The sequence below is a fragment of the Zea mays genome, chromosome 9 (genome assembly GCF_902167145.1).
Source record: "Zea mays cultivar B73 chromosome 9, Zm-B73-REFERENCE-NAM-5.0, whole genome shotgun sequence".
NCBI lineage: Eukaryota > Viridiplantae > Streptophyta > Magnoliopsida > Poales > Poaceae > Zea > Zea mays.
In genome coordinates this window covers 56,515,592-56,531,398 of record NC_050104.1, presented here as the reverse complement: position 1 = coordinate 56,531,398, position 15,807 = coordinate 56,515,592, and the positions used below count along the sequence as shown (strand labels likewise).

The 15,807-nt window shown below is 48.6% G+C and overlaps 1 long non-coding RNA gene across 1 annotated transcript; it reads right to left on the bottom strand.

Annotated features, from left to right (window-relative positions):
• Nucleotides 1-8,459: 8,459 nt before the first annotated feature.
• Nucleotides 8,460-12,994, bottom strand: LOC103638407 (uncharacterized). The gene is made up of 3 exons (XR_002265056.2): nucleotides 11,729-12,994; nucleotides 11,543-11,626; nucleotides 8,460-8,606 (listed from the first exon to the last, which is right to left on the bottom strand). It is a non-coding gene; the product is annotated as an uncharacterized lncRNA (long non-coding RNA).
• Nucleotides 12,995-15,807: the final 2,813 nt, after the last annotated feature.

Sequence of the window (15,807 nt, the reverse complement as noted above, 5' to 3'; positions counted from 1 at the left end):
GATGAGCACTGCTTCCTATTTGGGGTCGAGCTCGGAGCTGACCCGGACTTGCTTGCAGGCGTCGTTGCTGGGGTCGAGAGGGATGGACTTAACCGCCTCTGCTGGCTCGAAGTTGCTGTCGTGGCGCTTCACATCTGGCACCTCCTTGGAGAGGCACTCCAGGTCGGCGATGAGGGCCTCGGACTCGGCGAGGGCCTCAGCGTACTCCACACACTCCACGTCGCATTCGTACGCGTGTCGGTATGTGGATCCGACGGTGGTGACCCCATTGGGCTCGACATCTTGAGCTTGAGGTAGGTGTAGTTGGGGACGACCATGAACTTGGCGTAGCACGGTCTCCCCAGCACCGCGTGGTAGGTTCCTCGAAACCTGACCACCTCGAACATGAGGGTTTCCTTTCAGAAGTTGGAGGGGGTCCTGAAGCAGACGGGCAGATCGAGTTGTCCAAGGGGCTGGACGCGCTTCCCGGGGATGATCCCGTGAAAGGGCGCCGCACCGGCCCGGATCGTGGACAGATCGATCTGCAAGAGCCCGAGGGTCTCGGCGTAGATGATGTTGAGGCTGCTGCCTCCGTCCATGAGGACCTTGGTGAGCCTGACGTTGCCAATGACGGGGTCGACAACGAGCGGGTACTTTCCCGGGCTCGGCATGTGGTCGGGGTGGTCGCCTTGGTCGAAGGTGATGGGCTTGTCGGACCAGTCTAGGTAGACTGGCGCCGCCACCTTCACCGAGCAGACCTCTCGGCGCTCCTGCTTGCGGTGCCGACCCAAGGCGTTCGCCACTTGTCCACCGTAGATCATGAAACAGTCGTGGACCTCGGGTAACTCCTCTGCCTTGTTGCCCTCCTTCTTGTCGTTGTCATGGCCTCTGCCACCTTCCGCCGGGGGCCCGGCCTTATGGAAGTAGCGCCGAAGCATGACGCATTCCTCAAGGGTGTGCTTGAAGAGACCCTGATGATAGGGGCACGACTCCTTGAGCATCTTGTCGAACAGGTTGGCCCCTCTGGGAGGCTTCCGAAGGTTCCTGTGTTCGGCGGCAGCGACAAGATCTACGTCGGCGGCGTCGTGTTTCGCTTGCGACTTCTTCTTGGCCTTCTTCTTCGTGCCGCGCTGGGCAGATGCCTCGGGGACGTCTTCCAGCTGGCGTCCCTGAGGCTGCTTGTCCTTCCGGAAGATGGCCTCGACCGCCTCCTGACCAGAGGCGAACTTGGTGGCGATGTCCATCAACTCGCTCGCCCTGGTGGGAGTCTTGCGACCCAGCTTGCTCACCAGGTCGCGGCAAGTGGTGCCGGCGAGGAACGCGCCGATGACATCCGAGTCGGTGATGTTGGGCAGCTCGGTGCGCTGCTTCGAAAACCGCCGGATGTAGTCCCGCAGGGATTCCCCTAGCTGCTGGCGGCAGCTTCGGAGATCCCAGGAGTTCCCACGGCGCACGTATGTGCCCTAGAAGTTTCCAGCGAAGGCTTTGACCAGATCGTCCCAGTTGGAGATCTGCGCAGGAGGCAGATGCTCCAGCCAGGCCCGAGCGACATTGGAGAGGAACAGGGGGAGGTTGCGGATGATGAGGTTGTCATCATCCGTTCCACCTAGCTGGCAGGTCAGCCGGTAGTCCGCAAGCCACAGTTCTGGCCTTGTTTCCCTCGAGTACTTGGTGATGGTAGTCGGGGCTCGGAACCGGGTCGGGAACGGCGCCTGTCGTATGGCCCGGCTGAAGGCTTGCGGACCAGGTGGTTCGCGCGAGGGGCTCCGATCCTCCCCACTATTGTAGCGTCCCCCATGCCTGGGGTGGTAGCCTCGGCGCACCTTTTCGTCGAGGCGGGCTCGACGGTCGTGGCGGCGATGCTCGTTGCCGAGGCGGCCCGGGGCCGCAGGCGTCGTGTCCCGCGTGCGCCCGGTGTGGACCGAGGCTTCTCGCATGAATCGGGAAGTCGCGACGCGATGCTCCGGGGGGTACCCTTGCTTTCGGGAGGTAGAGCTCTCGGCCCGTCGGACCGCGGCATCCTCTAGGAGATTCTTGAGTTCTCCCTGGATACGCCGCCCCTCGGTGGTGGATGGCTTCGGTATCGCTCTTAGTAGTATTGCCGCTGTAGCCAGGTTCTGGCCGACCCCACTGGAAGCCGGGGGCAGCCTTGCCCTGGCATCGTCAGCGATACGGCGCTGAACGTCCTGGGCCTGATGATGCGCTTCTCCGGCTAGTGCTCGGCCTGCCCACTCCTGCTCGATGTTTTGCCGGAGCTGCACAAGTTGTCCTGCTTCCTCGTCGAGCTTGGCCTGCATCTCGCGGATTTGCTCGAGCTGTGTGTCCTGACCCCCCGCAGGGACTGGGACCACAGCTAGCTCCCGCAGGATGTCAATGCGAAGCGCAGGCCCAGGGGGATCATCGTCCTCTGGCATACCAAGGTGGTTGCCTTTGTCGTGACCCCCTAGATCGACGTGGAAACATTCACGACTTGGGCCACAACCTTCGTCGTCAAGGCTGTGGCCATCATCAGAGCAATCAGAGAGACAATAGTCACATGCGGTCATGAAGTCTCGCATGGCGCTAGGATTACCAAGCCCAGAGAAATCCCAACCAAAGTCGGGCTCGTCGTCCTCCTCGAAACCCGGGGGCCCGTAGGTCGAGACGACCATCAGTCGGTCCCAGGTTGACCACATATGGTACCCCGGAAGGTTAGGATATGCCTTTATGAAAGCGCTCACCGAAGCGGAGTCGCTTGGTGGATCGAAGCTGAATCTAAAAGGCACAGGGTGGAAAACGGACGGTACCTCTCGATCGATGGACGGTGACGAAGTCGCGTCGGGGACGGACTGCACCGTTATCTCAGGTACGAGGCAAACGCCCAGCAAGTCCTCCGCGAGAGTGCTGGCGTCATCTGTCCGCTTGGGGTTGGCACTTTGCGGGGAAACGACGCTCGCCGTCGTCTCAGGCGAGAGGTCAATGCCCGATATGTCCCCTGCTGGGGTGCCGGTGTCGTCGACTCGCTCGACAGCCGACGAGGTGCCGCCTCCTGCTTGGCCACGGTTGCCCCGCCTCCTCCTCCTGCGGCGAGGAACGCGATGGGACAAACCCGAATGCTGCTCTTCCGCCAAGGGGGGAAGACGTCGCCGAGTCCGCCGCCGCCGGGCGGGCTGACGGCCGTCGTTGTCACTGTCGCGCTGCGGGGGAAGGAGTACCATGTCGTAGCTGCCGTCGAGGGACATGAACTCGAGACTCCCAAAACGGAGCAGCGTCCTGGGCTGAAGAGGTCGCTGGAGACTACCCATCTGGAACTCAACGGGAAGTTGTTCGTCAACACGCAGCAGGCCCCTACCTGGCACGCCAACTGTCGGCGTTTCGACCCTGGGGGGTCTCTAGACAGACGAGTAAATTGTCGTTGCGTGCCCCAGCCCAGATGGGTTGGCGCAAGACGGGACACGAAGGGGGAAAAACCTCGGCTCCGTGTTATCCTACGCCAGAGTGGGTGCGCTTGCAGTAGGGGTTATAAGCGTTCGCGAGGGAGAGAGGGAGTCCCGCGCGACGAGTATGAGGGCCCTGGCCCTTCCTTTTATAGATGCAAGGAGAGGGTCCAGGTGTACAATGGGGGTGTAGCAATATGCTAACGTGTCCGGCAGAGAGGAGCCAGAGCCCTATGTACATGCCAATGTGGCGATCGGAGAGGTGCTAGAGCCCTATGTACGCGGTGTCGTGGCCGTTGGAGGAGCGTTTGAGCCCTGTAGAAGCACATCTGTCGGGGCTGTCAGGACCTTGCTGACGTCTCCTTGCTTCCGTAAGGGGCTGAGAGCCACCGTCGTCATGGACACGCATGGGGAGCCATCATTACTTGTTACCGGGGCGAGCCTGGATGGGACGCCGGTCTTGTTCCTCCGTAGCCTGAGCTAGCTAGGGGTAGGGTAATGATGTACCCCCTGCGGCGTGGTGGGTCCGAGTCTAAGGTCGGGTGAGGTGGAGACTCCTCCGGAGGCCGAGGCCAGGGTCGGGTGAGGACGCGATTCCGCCCGAGGTCGAGGTTGAGGCTGGGCCTTGGGGTCGAGCGAGGCGGAGACCACCTTCCGAGGTCGAGGTCGAGGTCGAGCCCTGGGGTCGGGCGAGGCGGAGACCACCTTCCGAGGTCGAGGTCGAGGCCGAGCCCTGGGGTCGGGCGAGGCGGAGTCCATCTTCCGAGGTCGAGGTCGAGGTCGAGGCCGAGCCCTGGGGTCGGGCGAGGCGGAGTCCATCTTCCGAGGCCGAGGCGGGGGCCGAGCCCTGCGGTCGAGCGAGGCGGAGTCCATCTTCCGAGGCCGAGGCGGGGGCCGAGCCCTGGGGTCGGGCGAGGCGGAGACTTCTCCTGAGGCCGAGGCCCAAGGTCGGGCGAGGCGAGACTCAGCTGCAGTCAGCCTCACCCTGGCGGGTGGCACAGCAGTCGGAGCGTGGCAGGCGGCGCTGGTTTCCTGTCAGGTCGATCAGTGGAAGGGTGAAGTGACTGCGGTCACTTCGGCCCTGTCGACTGAGGACCGTGCGTCAGGATAAGGTGTCAGGTGATCCTCGCATTGAATGCTCCTGCGATACGGTCGGTTGGCGAGGCGATCTGGCCAAGGTTGCTTCACTACGAAGCCTGCCCGAGCTGGGCCTCAGGCGAGTCGAGGGTGCGCCCGTTGCTTGAGGAGGTCCTCGGGCGAGGCATGGATTCGTCTAGGAGTACTGTTCCTGCCCGAGGCTGAGCTCAGGCGAGGCGAGATCGCATCCCTTGAGTGGACGAAGCTTTGACCTGAATCATGCCCATCAGTCTCTGCGGCTTGCGCTGATGGTGATTGCGAGCCGAGTTTAGGAGTGTTGGGGGTACCCCTAATTAACCCGACACATAGCGTGGAGGAGTAAGTATCCATTCCTCGCGTTCTTCTAGAGTAGGGCATCATGTTTCACTCATCGATTTAAGGCTTATCGCGTTAATTCTGTGATCTAGGCGACCGGTAATGGCCCCGCCGCGTCGGTGTTCCATGCCGCCGCGCTTCTGCGGCGAGGAGGGGAAGAAGGGTTGCTGACCGTCCGATGTGTCTTGGGCGGTTCGGATTAGAAGTTAGGATACCCCTTCGTGCGATCGTATCGCAACCGTAGGATCGCTGGCAGACGGCCCGGATCAGACCCAGAATACATATTTTTTTGTGATCGAATTCGATCCGTAGGATTTGGATCCAATGATCGGGATTATGTACCAATTCATGCGGGCATTGTTTTAATCTGGTGCGCACATTTCAGATCCAACGGCTAGTATTGATCTGTACCCCTTCGTGGGTGCATTTTGTTAAAGGGCCCTCGGGGAATAGGGAAATAAACCCACGGTCCGCATCAAGGAGAGACTGAGTCTGTGGAATCTTGCGCCAGACCCCTTGCGCTTCCCAAAAATCAGTGCGCAGTCCAGATAATTGATAAAACTAGGAAAATTATTTAGAAAATAGTTTTTAGTACATATTTAATTGCAGAAACTTGTTTAATTTGTAGAAAATTCATATGAACTCCAAATTGGTCCATCATAGTTCCTAAATTTTTGTAATATTATTGTCTACCCATTAGTGCCACTGTTTCGACATGAAAGGCACATTAAAAATTTTCTAGTACTTAATCTTGTATTAAATACATAAAACATTCAGAAATTCATATCTTAAAACCTATAACTCCAAAATTAATGATTCCCGTTCCTAGAATTTTATTTTAATGCGTAGATTATTGTTATATATTTTATTTACATGTTTGGTGTGATGTTAATTTTTGCTATACTATGTATGTATTGTGTTGATGCGAGTAGACGAGCAAGTCACTGAGGATCCTGGTGTTCAGCAGATAGAAGTTGCTGAGCAGGAGCTCGTTGAAGGCAAGTTGTGTCCTTGATCACTTCTTTTACCCAGTCATGTTCTTATTAATCATAATGATCTGCATAGGTTAATTTTGATGGGATCCAATAGGTTACCCTAGATTTTGACTATCTTTATACCTTGTTTCACCACTGGTTTTACTACTGAATTTTTGGGTAGTACATGCTATTGCTTTATGTTGTTTTGGGTATAGAGATATTTATTACTCATGATTACACTTTTTATTATCTGTTTATTATTTACTATTCATGATAAGATCATTATGTTAATGGGAACATGGAGAACCACCCGGGAAAACAGTGCTACCACAAGGGTTTAATGGGATGCCCTTGGCTGATTAACTAGGAAAGCTAGTGTATGACTACCTTACCCGAAAGGGGCAAGAGCAGTAGAGGAGTGGTTAGTGTAGGGAGGTCCTTGGGTTGATTTTGCTGCGATGGCGGACAGGCGAGGGATTCCTGCACTGGAGCTTCCTATCAACTGTAGCGGGTTTTCTGAAGCTAGTGGAACTTTGTAAAGGCCTCGTAGTGGTACCCTGCCTCGCTTCCTTGGTAGAGGTGTATGGGGTCTGATCAACTCTGTAGCAAATGGGTAACACGACTTGTGGGTAAAGATGTGCAACCTCTGCAGAGTGTAAAACTGGTATACTAGCCATGCTCACGGTCATCAGCGGCTCGGACACTCACATTATTAATTTATGAAATTAAAGTCAAATTGTCATTTCATTGCATCTAGGATTATTTTATTATTACTTTTACTTATTATTACTATGGTTTGGTATTTACTTACACTTAGTAACTGCTAATAAAATTTTGACCAACTTATAAAAGCAATGATCAGCTTCAGCTTTTATTACATTGATTTGCCTTACACTTCACATGAACTCCCACCTTTGGTGAGTTCATACACATTATTCCGCACAACTTGTTGAGCGATGAACTTGTGTGAGCTCACCCTTGCTACCTCACACCCCCCACAGGAGAAGAACAGGTGGTCGAAGAGGAGCCGCCTAACACTGAGGCTTTCGACTTGATCTAGGTGGCGTTTCCTAGTCAGCTTTGTGGTGCCAGGGAATAATATATAGTTCGCTTTATTTTAATATTTATTTTTGTAAGACTTCCACTATGTAATAAGTACATTTATGATATTTATGACATTTATCTCTATGCACTATGTTATTATATGTGTTGTCTTCTCTGGTGCATATATTGTGGCGGAACCGCCCGAATTATTCCAGCTTAAGTGCCCAAGTCGCACCCTTAAGGGCAGCAACACACTTAAACAGGAATAACCCGTCAGTCCCTCGGATCTAGTCCGATAAAACCACTTATCTAGGATCGAATACCACTAGCTCACTCGAAGGTGAGGCACAGAGAAATACAATAAAACATAATACCACAAATTTAATAAGTATCATTAGTGATTACATTATCGGAGTTTCAGAAATAATAACCATAAATTTTAATGCAGCGGAAATAACTAACGGAGAAGACCCGAGTAACATGGCGAAGCCTGGCCACGCTACTCCTCCTGGTCCTCTCTTGCGGAAGCAGTAACCCTCTCGACCATCTATCCCGGTGGCAGGGATAAAGGCCAAGTCACACCATCAACCAATCAACCTAAGAAGTACCTGCAAAAATTATGCCACAAGCAAGGCTGAGTATACTAATACTCAGCTAGACTTACCCGGTGTGAGGAGTCTACTCCTCTACCTCTAGACATGCAGCTGTTTGGCTGAGGGGTTTGGTTTGCCAAAAGCACTAGCTGAGTCTAAAATCATGTTTTAGCTTTTCAAGTTTTAGTATGATCCTTTTTAACTAGATGTGTACCTAGCTAATCATACATGGTATCAAACATTTTTATCAACCAACATCTTTTGCCAGTCACCACATTTCCACTTATTACTCAATGTAGCAGCATGGATCAAGCAGTCTCATTAGCTGCGAGAAGCAGACGATTCGAATCGAGTTTTTTAAACCTTGCAAGGTAAACCTAAACACACGACATGTAGGGGCACTCCGTCCCCACACATATCAACCGTCCCCATCGATTCCCTGGCAACAGATCAGGGCTCACCGCCTTGGCGTACAATGCCTCACTGACCCCGACTGCCGTCGTGCAGTGACCGCACTTGTACCCACCATAACCGAAATGGGAGACAACGTCTCAGGTCGCGTGAGGGGTAAAGTCTGCGGGAAGGTTCACTCAGGTACTAGGCTTACCGATTTACCATATTTCTCGGTATGTGTTTAGTACGTTCAAACGCTTGACTCACGGTACCACACCTTAATCCTTATTCCAATTTCCATCTCGTAGACAATGCATCCCCATGGACCGTTGTCCACATACCATCATCATTATGATATAAAACTGGATACAACCAAATCCTGACCTCGCGCGAGTGCTAGAAAAATCACTCGACTTCTACCGAGATCCCTAATTAGTAAAGCAGCTACTCGACCTAGCATACTAGTATCCATCTCAAAGGGAATCCTGGGTTCATGCAACTAGGGTTTCAGTCAACTCCTACACTTAAGTGCACAGTACAAGCCTACAAACATTAAGTGCAGTAAAATAGCATATATAACGGTTATGAATAAAACCGGGGCTTGCCTTTAATTTAACACTTAGATAGTGTTTGCTGGGGTAGGTACTCGCTTGGCGAGTATCTACTGGTTATGTCCATCCTTCCTTAGGTTGTCCTCCATCTGCAGCTTGTGGTTGGCACCACGTCAGTTGCTCGATCACCATCTCTCGGTCCTATATGAGATGCAAGATGCATATGTATGAATATAATGAAAGTAACACAAGATATACAAAGACACAGCGACGAAATAAATATTAAATGAGAAAACACCGCAGACAACCACATGTTAGCTTTAGTTATCTATACTTCATCGAGCGCACAACATCACACCACTGGAAGGACGACGATTAATACCTATAATTAACCAACGCAACACGACATCACAAGTGCAAGCATTTATTTAGTTACTACGACTTTTCATTAGTTCTTATATTAATCGCACAAAAGCATCTCAACACAAGTTTAACAGAGGACCTATGCATCAATGTTGATGGACCCCTCTATCACAATCAACTACAGCAAGCAAGCACATTAATCATGGAACACATGTTAACCTAAGTTTAGTCATCACAAGTCTATGTCTGTTAAGTGCTACTAAGCATTTTTAACCAAAATGGTGAACTAAATATTCATTTGAGCACGTGCAGATTTTTAGGACAGCAGCACAGCAGCTACTTGTTTTAATCATAACTTTTCAAATATTAATGCAAACATAGAAAACTAGGACTTTCTGGAAAGCTTAAAATGTTATCTACAACTTTGGTATTTTCATCTCAACAAGATTCCACACTTAGCAAGGTTAAAAATGCTAACACAACAGATCTGTCCAGATTTGGACAGATTCAGACTTGCAACTTCAAAAATTCACAACTGAAGATTCAGACATCCAAACAAGGTGATCCTAGACTTTCTGGAAAGGTAATAAAATTGTCTACATATCATTTATAAACATATCAAGGTGATTTAATATTTAACTAAGGATAAACATCACTATAAGACTTTGCTGTCCAGAACTGGACAGATTCAGTCTTCATATTTGAAACATTCATAACTTAAGCTTTAGATCACCAAAAAGAGTGATCCAAGACTTTTTGGAAAGCTTGGCAAAAGCACTACATAACTTTTATAATCACCAAGAAGTGATTCCAGGTTTAATCAAATCAAACATTACAGTTTTCGAAATCTGTCCTGACAGAGGACAGAACACAGCAACCAGTTTGTAAAATTCATAACTCTTAAACTATCAGGCCTGTGTTTATGAAATTTTAACACAAGTAAGATCAGAAAAGCGTCTACAACTTTCTTATAATGACCATGAACAGATTGTAACATTAAATTAGGCAAACAATGCAGTTTCTGAAATCTGTACAGAATTTGGACAGATTCAGTTACTGAATTTGTAAAAATCCTAACTCCTAAACCGTCAGACCTATGGCTGTCAAATTTTAACACCAGCAAGATAATAAGGTTATCTACCACCTTTCTATAGCACATATCTACAGAAAACACAATTTAGTTCATCAAACATACAGCACACCGAAAACAATACGTGCAGCCCAAAACAGCAATCAACACATTTCAGCTTCTATACAATTCAAGAATTGCCGCGTTCTAGAGACTTGAATTATTATAACACTTTGACATTTGTTAGAGTTAAAATAATTAAATGAGGACTAACAAGTAGACTTACAAATTTTATCCAAATCATTTAGTGCACTAAAATCACTACAACCAATTAACAACGCATTCTCTACGATAATCACCCAACAATTTGCGTTTTAAATTGGACATCACATGAGCGCTACTACTTTTCATCAGCGACCATAAACATACGCATTTGGATTACAACAAGCAAATCACTGTGACTACGAGCTTAACCAAAGCCATCTAGCAAGTTGGTTAACCAAAGCAACAACCTAGGCCGCTATACATCATACACATCGGTTTGCCTATTATTACCACAATCCGAGACACAACATATATATCACACTCACTTAAACAACCGACTCCTACTTACATGAGTTGGCTAACACAACATAAAACTTAGCAAACCATTTTAGACATTGCGACTCAAAACATGGGGGGGAGCAGGTTAATTAATGTTTCTTAACCTTTTCTCAACTTAAGCTGGACAACACACAAGTCACTTAAAACACCATATTTTAGGAGGTCTAACATAGAGACATTAGAACATGGCATAAAACTCCATAAGACTTACACTGGCTACTGAAGGACCTACAGCACCCATGTGCATATGTTATCGGACTGTTCTTCAATTTTAGCAAGGATTGACTCATGAACGCTACTCGCCTCCAATAATCATTGGGCTGCGATAACGCTCATATAAGACCTCTAATCAACCAACAAGATATTTATTTATCCCATGGGCATAGAATGTATTGATTGATAAAGCGAAGCATCACATTGCCACACCACAAAAATCATGACAACACCGATAGAGGCTATCAACTAACCATGTAAAAAAATACTAAACTTACTTCTCGCTTGCCACTACATCACTCCTTAATCACACAACCATTATGAGCATACTTCGCACGACTATATATTAGCGATCTAAGCGTCGTGTTACACAATACATACATCTTTCCTCGTCGCGAGTATAACCATATTACGGCATATACCCACACTCCTCAATCAATTATCTTACGCCACCACTACTAAAATACACCACAGTTCACACGCACATACGTGTACTAATTCAATCCTCATATAACTTGTATTTCCAGACTTACTCATCACATAAAACAATACGACACATTTGTTTACCAAAACGTGAATGCGACCTTGCCACTGCATATAACCCAAAACATTTTTATACCCACACATAATTAAACACCCATGTACTCCACATCAACCAAAACATAATTAGACAAACTACAAATCGCACGCATCGAACAACCTCTTTGTCTCTAACCGCAAATGTGATCCTACCAAAAATATAAAAACATTCGAGTTCTTGTTCTACTTCATTTTTCTTCTATATACGTGTTCATTCATATAATTTATTTTCACACGCATATAAACACGCAGGCACATCATCGACCGAATACGTAAGTAAAATAAATCGCAATCATACAAGGCGAACAACCTGGCCGACTCATGCCGCGCATGCATGCCATTAGTTTGGGCTCTTTGCCGACGAGCGATGCGCAAGGCGTGACGTCGACAAGGGCTGCGATTAAACGACATACACAATCATTACACAATTTATTATGTGATTCATTGGTGCGGCCTTTTAATCGAACAAAAAAAGCGCAGGACAGCGGGGTCTCACCACGGGTTCCCACGATGGCACGTCGGCGCTGCGCCGATTCGGCGAAGCGAGACGCGGAGACAGTCGAACCACGCAGATCAACGGCGCAGCATGGGGCTGCTGCGGTGGACCGGCACCGCTGCGCAGATCGGGTCGACGCTGGCGACACGGACGAGATCTCATGGCTGCTGCTGCAGCGCGCAGCTTGCTGCGCAGGTCGGCGATGGAGTTCGCTGCGCGACGATGGAGCGAGGTAGTGGCAGGAACGTCCGACAGCAAGGCAAGGGAGGAGCTCGCTGCCGGGGGCTGCTCGCCATGGTTGCCGAGCTAGCAGCAGGGGGAAACTTCGGCCAGGGAGGAAAAAAAATAGGGCGAGCTCTGCTGGAATTTCTGGGCGCCGTCCAAGGAAGCTGCTGCCGCTACTTTGCGTAGTAGCCCGGCCAGGGGAGGAAGAAGGGCAGAGGGCACGCAGGGAGGTGGAGGTGCCATGGGAGGGGGCAAGCAGAGTTGCTGCTCAGCCATGGGAGAGAGTGGGCGCTGGGGAAGCTGCGGCTCGGCAAGGAAGCTTGGGAAGGGGGACGCCATGGCTGCTGGTTTCCATGGGAGGGCGAGTGTTGGTGAAGACAGCAACGGGGAAGGAGGAAGATAGCGTGGGGAAGACTGCAGGAGGCGCCATGGCCAGCCGACGGTGTGGCCGAGCAGGGAGGCTCCCCACGCCCTACAGGGGGAGGTGTCACAAGGGAGGCCACCATGGGAGAGAGGGCAGCGGCGATCTGCTGTTGTGGGGAGGCGTGCCGAGCACCATGGTGAGGAGGAGGAGCCGAGCTCCCTGCTTGCTGTCGTGTGGGAGAAGGGGACAACGAAAATGTGTGCGTCGGCTGAAGTAGAAGAGAGGGAGAAGGGTTGTGGCGGCTAGGGAAAATAGAGGGGTGGGAGTGGAAAATTTCCAAGTGAGCACCTCTATTTATAGAAGCAGCCCTAGGGTTAGGGTTTTTTTAGTGGGCCTAGTGGGGTGGGCTGGATTTGGCCCAAACACATACTCGGGTCGCGCTAATTTATTTTCCCGAATAAAAATGCTCCCGCGGAATCCGTTTGTACACAAAATAGCGTGAACTAGAGTTCGGACGAGCGGACGATTGCGTGATTAACTCGGCCGAGAGTCTAATTTGATTTCGCTCGAAAATAATTACCCACGCATGGTTCGAAAATAAATTGCCTCGGGATACGACCGGCTTGCAGATTTTTAGTCAGAGAAGGCGAATCGTGATATTTTAAAATCATTGTCTATACGGGGTTTTGAATTCGGTTCGGACATGAGATATTTGGCCGAGTTAGATAAAATTGATTAGAGGACGACATATTGAGCATTCTGTTTGAGAGTACGGACTCAGATTAAAATAGTCAGACATCGATCGAAGTTCGAGGAATTAGACTAGGGCTCAGATCAAATAACAGTCGTCGAGAGTTTGATTTAAAGAGCTTCAGATGAGATTTATAAATCGAGATTGACCATCGAGTTTGCATTCGTTCCGAGAATAAAAGTTTTAACACGCTCCAAAATTGGCTGTTTCTCGCGATCGAATAACTCCGAATTCGGTGAAATGTGAAGGAATAATCTGGATAATCAGAGACATACACGAGCGAGAAAGAGAAATTTTTACTGAGCATCCGAGATTAGGATTAATCTCCCGACATAACGCGAAACTGACACCTGGGGTGTCACAGCCTTCCCCCCTTAAAAAGAATCTCGTCCTGAGATTCGAATGAGGATATTTAAGGGTGGAGAAGCATGTAACTCCCAGACTGAAGATAGATGCAAATTTATGAGAGGGTATCTGACAAGATACTGAAGACAGATTTGGATAGAATATCGCGACATATCGAGAAAAAATGCAGCGATCATTCCGAGAGAGGGTCCACAAATGATGGCACATCAGTATAGTCTCGTAATGGATCACAACTATTAACCACGATACCAGCGCGTGCCGAGCAGCCCAACCATGTGTGCACCATAGTAGGCTCTCGGTCTCGTCGTGGCACCATCAGTCGTTAGTCATGACATCATTACCAAACGCAACCAATAAGAAATTCACATAGCACAGATAGATGGAGCCCATGAGAGTATGGCTCAGAAAATAAGAATGTGACCGGAGTTGAAGCAGAGATTGCAGACAAAAGAGCATCACATGAGAATTTTCTTTAACTCAGAGAACTATTTTATGATCATCACGGGGATTATCAACCAAAGATTGATACGATATTTAATAGGAGGATGAACCAACCATGAGATTGAGATTGATAAGCTTTTAGAGACATGAGAGATCCAAAGATAACAGCAACATCCATTGAACTAAATGGATACGCCGTTTAAAGATAAAATTGATAAAACAACGTCATGATCCTCGAAGAACGAGTATAAGAATTATCAGAATTGAGAGATTTAGGCAGATCAACATCCGATACTTGAGAATGGGTTATAGCAGATAACCAGATAACGGGGCAGAATCAATAGGGGATCCCGAGATTCGGATGATAAAGCCAACATGATTCATAAGAAAAAGGATTACCAGAGCCATGTGAAAGGAGAGGTAGTCGCATGAGGTCGCTTAGGACGAGCACCAGAAAGGTTATGAAGATTCGGGACAGGATCTATGGGAAGAAACATGGCCTTGATAGGGTTTGCGCAACTAGACACCAAAGAAAATTTTTTTTGACACAACAAGTGCACAGGGAGACTTAGGTTGGTCTAACGGTTAAGCTGTGGGTGTCTATAAGTTGTGCAGGTGCAATTTCAAGTGTAAAACACACAAGGGCAAGAAAAATACCAACACAAGCATGATTTTTTTTGGAGGTTTCACTTGCGAAACTCAAGGTTGTTTGGACGGGGGGTCTTTTTCATGAGCAGAACAAACAACACTTTTTTTTTGCAACAAGGGTTGAACAATCACAATACCACCTAGATAGCAAGACAAGACAAACACATAGCACGAACTAACAAGACTTACCAACCTGACACGGGGTAAGGCATTTCTAACATAGCAGTACATCACATTATTCACAAGTTTCTATTATTGGAATAAAGGTGAGAGAAGCAGGTTGGTGCACAAGAGACAATTATAATGCGACAATCATGATGCATGCTTATTCTAGTCGTCTTCTCAGACCTAACTAATTTTTCGGGTGCTTTTACAACATCCCTATTAATAGTAGTAGTAGCCTTTATGGCCTAAATAACTAGCCACCTAGCTACCCATCTATTTCCTAAGGCTTCACGTCCTAGGTCTATCCTTATCGTCCTGACGATCTATCTAACATTGGTTTCTAAGCAAGTTTTACTTTTAAAAAGATGGTATTCATGACTTATTGACTTCTCTATGATGGTATTCGCTCCGATACCAGCTGTGGCGGAACCGCCCGAATTATTCCAGCTTAAGTGCCCAAGTCGCACCCTTAAGGGCAGCAACACACTTAAACAGGAATAACCCGTCAGTCCCTCGGATCTAGTCCGATAAAGCCACTTATCCAGGATCGAATACCACTAGCTCACTCGAAGGTGAGGCACAGAGAAATACAATAAAACATAATACCACAAATTTAATAAGTATCATTAGTGATTACATTATCGGAGTTTCAGAAATAATAACCATAAATTTTAATGCAGCGGAAATAACTAACGGAGAAGACCCGAGTAACATGGCGAAGCCTGGCCACGCTACTCCTCCTGGTCCTCTCTTGCGGAAGCAGTAACCCTCTCGACCATCTATCCCGGTGGCAGGGATAAAGGCCAAGTCACACCATCAACCAATCAACCTAAGAAGTACCTGCAAAAATTATGCCACAAGCAAGGCTGAGTATACTAATACTCAGCTAGACTTACCCGGTGTGAGGAGTCTACTCCTCTACCTCTAGACATGCAACTGTTTGGCTGAGGGGTTTGGTTTGCCAAAAGCACTAGCTGAGTCTAAAATTATGTTTTAGCTTTTCAAGTTTTAGTATGATCCTTTTTAACTAGATGTGTACCTAGCTAATCATACATGGTATCAAACATTTTTATCAACCAACATCTTTTGCCAGTCACCACATTTCCACTTATTACTCAA